This window comes from Nyctereutes procyonoides, unplaced genomic scaffold (genome assembly GCF_905146905.1).
Source record: "Nyctereutes procyonoides isolate TBG_1078 unplaced genomic scaffold, NYPRO_anot_genome, whole genome shotgun sequence".
In the NCBI taxonomy this organism is placed as follows: Eukaryota; Metazoa; Chordata; class Mammalia; order Carnivora; family Canidae; genus Nyctereutes; species Nyctereutes procyonoides.
In genome coordinates, this window is record NW_026575134.1 from 5,365,636 (window position 1) to 5,370,262 (window position 4,627).

Consider the following 4,627-nt stretch of genomic DNA (forward strand, 5'->3'; position numbering starts at 1 on the left):
AGGCAAAAAAAAAAAAAAAAAAAAGGAGGAAAGGCACAATGGAGCAGAGATTTTTTTTTTAAAACAAATGGTGCTGGATCAACTAGACATTCACATGCAAAACAAACCAAAAACAGACTTTATATGACCTGAAAGGTTGACTCATATTTATATTTAAATGTAAAATATAAAACTATAAAACTAGAAGATGACATAGAAGAAAATCTAGATGACCTTTTGTTTGGCAGTTACTTTTTCCCCTCACAGGGAGTGTGTCTGTGTTAAAAAGTTTAGAAGGAGGAACTAGCTCTTGGAATTGTATTCTGAAGATTTATTCAAGAAGGTCAGTGTTAGCTGGCTTCATCCTCTGGGGGACTCAACAGCAGGTAAGTAGAGAAGGACTGGGGATAACAGCTTCTTCTGGAGGAGAGAGAACTTAATGGAGATTGGTGTAAAATGCACCAGAAGCTCTTTTATGGCAAACTTTCTTTGAGATTCAGCTTTATCAGTAAGCTTGTTGTGTCTGAATATAGGGTCTTCTTATCCATGCTTTGAACATCACAGAAAACAATTTCCTTCTTCAACCTTATCAAGTTGGCTATTTATCACAACAGAACAAAGACCTCTTAAAATTAATGTTGAGATTGTCAGTCATGACAATTCCCCACTATAATCGCAGACATACCAACAGTAGTGTCAATCATGGTTGCAATGGTACCTCCATGAAGGAATCCAAGTGCTCTTGCAGGTAAGGACCTCCTTAAAATATGCAAAATATCCTTTCTTCATCATGATTATGTAATACCACATATTCAAGGCCCAGGCTTTCCTTAAGTCTTCTGGGAAAGAGCTGGGCCTATGACATTTGTTATTTTACAGGCTTTGTGTCACACAAAAAAAAAAGGTTTTAGAGTCTTTAATACTTCAAGTTGACTTACATTTATGTGAAGACAAATGTTTCTAGGAGCCATCTTCACATTTCTTCATGAACTGACCAAAGAAGAGCCTCATATCCTTGCTCCAACTGGGATTGTGGGATAATGGTCCCTATTGATGATCCAAGAAGAAAATGGTCTTTGCACAGCTGCATGGTCCCTCACCATCAGGGGCACACCTCCCTGTAAGTGAGTAGGGCCCTTCCCCCAACCCCACTTCCACTTCTGGGGCAGATGCAGTTACAAGGCACAGCTCCGCAGCATGGCTCTGAGGGTCCCCAAGTTCCACCATGATGGCTGCCTGGCCACCTGCCCACCTGATTGGTCCTCCCCATTCATGGAGGGGCATGTGACATTCAGCAGTGACTTTTTAGATAGAACATGAAAGGCACAATCTATGAAAGAAATAATTGATAAACTAGACATCATTAAAATTAAAACTTTCTGCTTTTTAATACACATTGTCAAGAAAAACAAAAAGATAAGCCACAGACTGGAAGAAAATATTTGCAAAGACATATCTGATAAAGAACTATTATCCAAAATATGCAAAAAAATTCTTAAAATTCAGCAATAAGAACACAAACTCACTAAAAATGAGATAAAGCCATTAATAGATATATCCTCATAAAAGATACACACATGGCAAATAAGCAGATGAAAAGGTATTCTATATCATATGCCATCAGGGAAATGCAAATAAACAATGAGATACAGCTGTGTACCTATTAGAATGGCCAAAATGTGGAACACTAAGAATACAAGATATTGGCGAAGATATGGAGCAACAAGAACTTTCATTCTTTACTAGTGTGAATGCAAAATAACAGCCAGTTTGGAAGATGGTGTGGTATTTTCTTACAAAACTAAACATAGTCTTACTATACTATCCAGCAATAGCACTCCCTGGCATTTACCCAAAGATGTTGAAAAAATATGTCCACACAAATACTGTACATGGATGTTTATAGCTGCTTTATTCATAATTGCCAAAACCTGGAGGAAATCAAGATATCCTTCAGTAGGTGAATGGATAAACTGGGATATATCCAGACAATGGAATATTATTCAGCACCATAAACAAATGAACTGTCAAGCCATGAAAAGACATGGAGGAACTTTAAATACATAATTCTAAGGAAAAGAAGCCAATATGAAAAAGCTATATATTGTATGATTCCAACTTTATGACTTTCTAGGAAAGAAAAAACTATGAGGATAGTAAAAACATAAGTGGTTGCCAGGGATTGGTGGGAGAAAGAGATGAATAGGCAGGAGATAGAGGATTTTTAAGGTAGTGAAAATATTCTTAATGACACTATACTGACAGATATGTGTCATTAGACACTGGTCAACACGTGTAGAATGTACACCAAGAGTGAACCCTAATGTAAACTATGGACTTTGGGTGATAATGACATATTAATGTAGGTTTATCAATTGCAACAAACCTACCTCTTGGTGGGGGGTGTTGATAATGAGGGAAAGGGTATAAGGGAACTCTCTGTACCTTCTCAATTTTGTTATAAACCTAAAAATAATAAAGTTTAAAAATACAAAACCAAGAAAGACCAGAAAACAACATTTTAGGCTGCAGAGTTTGACCAAATCCTTCAAGTTTTTATATAGTCTTTCCACTAATTCTGTTTTTTCAATAACCTATGATTGTATTTTTTAATTTCCTCTTTGGCTTAATAGCAACTTGATGAATTTTTGTTTCTTTTGCATTCAAAATATGAATCAGTGAATAAGTCACCTCTTTTTCCAATTTTAAACCTTATTTTCAGCTCTTCTATATATACATTTACCACTATATGCACCATGAAAAAGAAGCCCCAAGTCATCAAAGTCCCTATTTATCCATCCTCAGGAAGAGACACAAGAAATCCTACCTCAGCAACCTTCATAGCTGTTTCTGTCTTTTACTGCCGATGAGATCTTGGCTGAAATTCCCCAGAGCTGACAATCTAACCAATAACATAATATGAGAATTTTTAGTAATACATGCTTCCATTCCATAATATTAGTTTAATGCTATTTTTTCTCTATCTTATACTCTGACAATTCAAATTGAGAAAAGAAATAAAAACATTTCAGGATACTTATTTATATCTATTTTATTAAATTCAGACTCAAACCATGAAGGCTGTTGAGAGTGTGCATCAAAGCTGGAAGCTACTTGGGGCAAATTTCTGCATTTTGTCCTACTTCACATTGTTAAATTCAGTAAAATGCATTGAGGAAACAGGCAGGAACATTGAATGAATTTAAATCTATTTCAGCTGCTGACTTGATCTGATAAACGTGTACCCCTCTTTAGAGAGTGAACTAAAAGTTAAATTTGAAAAAGGTTCTATTTTACTTTATGTGAAGAAAAAGGATATTGCCCAAGGAAAATGTCAGCTGTGATGTCAGTCCTTCCAGCCTTCAGGCCAGCAGTTTTATGTCAGTCCTTTGGTGTACAGACACCTTAGCAGCGAAAATGAGCTGATAAGAAGAAAAAGAAGTTAGAACTGAGCTTTGGAAGAAAACCAACCTGGTATCAGGGAGGTCTTCCCTTTAGACAGTGTTTGATTCAAAACACTGGTTCTCAAAGGGTGTCCCTGAACCAAGAGTATCAGTTTTTCTTTTGAGCTTGTTAGAAATGCAAATTTGTGGGCACTTCTGTGACCTATTGAATCAGAATCTCTGAGGATAGAGCCCAGAAAACTGTGTGTTAAAAGCTCACCAGGAGACTCTTATGCATATTAAAGTTCAAGAACCACTGAGGTAGAGAAAGATATTCAATTAGGCAAATTGGGTAGAAGAAATTCAAGAAGTCAGAACTAATTGTGAAGAAAAATGGAAATAGCCACCTGGCTTCTGGGATTGGTGCATCCAGAGCAAGACCGTAGCCCCACAGCTGGTAAAGAAGAGGTCCAGAGAGGAGGTTTAGATTTTTAATTAGCAGAGTTATTGGCAGGAATTATACAGGATTTTGGGGCCATGCAAGCTAAGTAGTGTTAACAACTCTAGTCTACTCCCAACAGGGAACTGGATTGTTAAGTACTTAAACCAAAATTTAAGTCTGGTTGTAAAGGTTAGAATCAATTTAGAATCTAATACAATCATTAGATAAATAAGACCTGGGACAAAATGAACACTCTGATGTGTGCTGTATGAATGTCTGGAGCACATAACAACAGGGTCAACAGGTCAACATTACAACGAATGTTGTAGTCAGCAACATTAGGTCTGGTCCCACAAGATGAGTAGGTTGATGTAGTTTCTGCTTTGATCAGTGCTGATTTGAGAACTAGCTCTACCAAGACAATGCTTGGAAGGTGAAAGAAGGAGACAATAGTGGAGAAAATGGGAAACTATCCGTCCTGATTTTAGCACTGAAAATCCAAGATCCTAGCAAAACACTCAGTTCTAGGAAAACCACGAAGTTTGGTGACTCTAAGCCAAGTAAATTCAAATTTTCTTAGGTAAATATAACATCTATGATTTACTCTGATGTTGTGTTGACATCTGTGTTGTGTTAAGTCAATTAAAACTATTTAATAATAATTTTTAAATAATTTAAGAGTTTCGTGTGATTTGAAGGTATTTCCAAAAGTTTGTGTATCTGTTTACTTTAAAGACTGTGGATGAAGAAATAATTCTAAGTGTGCACATGTGAAATCATATGCTATAGATTTTGGAGGGTTTTTTGGTAATATCACTAATCA

At 36.3% G+C, this 4,627-nt stretch overlaps 1 pseudogene; it reads right to left on the reverse strand.

Moving 5' to 3' along the window:
* Window positions 1-452: 452 nt before the first annotated feature.
* Window positions 453-1,206, reverse strand: LOC129494089 (acyl-coenzyme A thioesterase THEM4-like; annotated as a pseudogene).
* Between the last annotated feature and the right edge of the window lie 3,421 nt (window positions 1,207-4,627).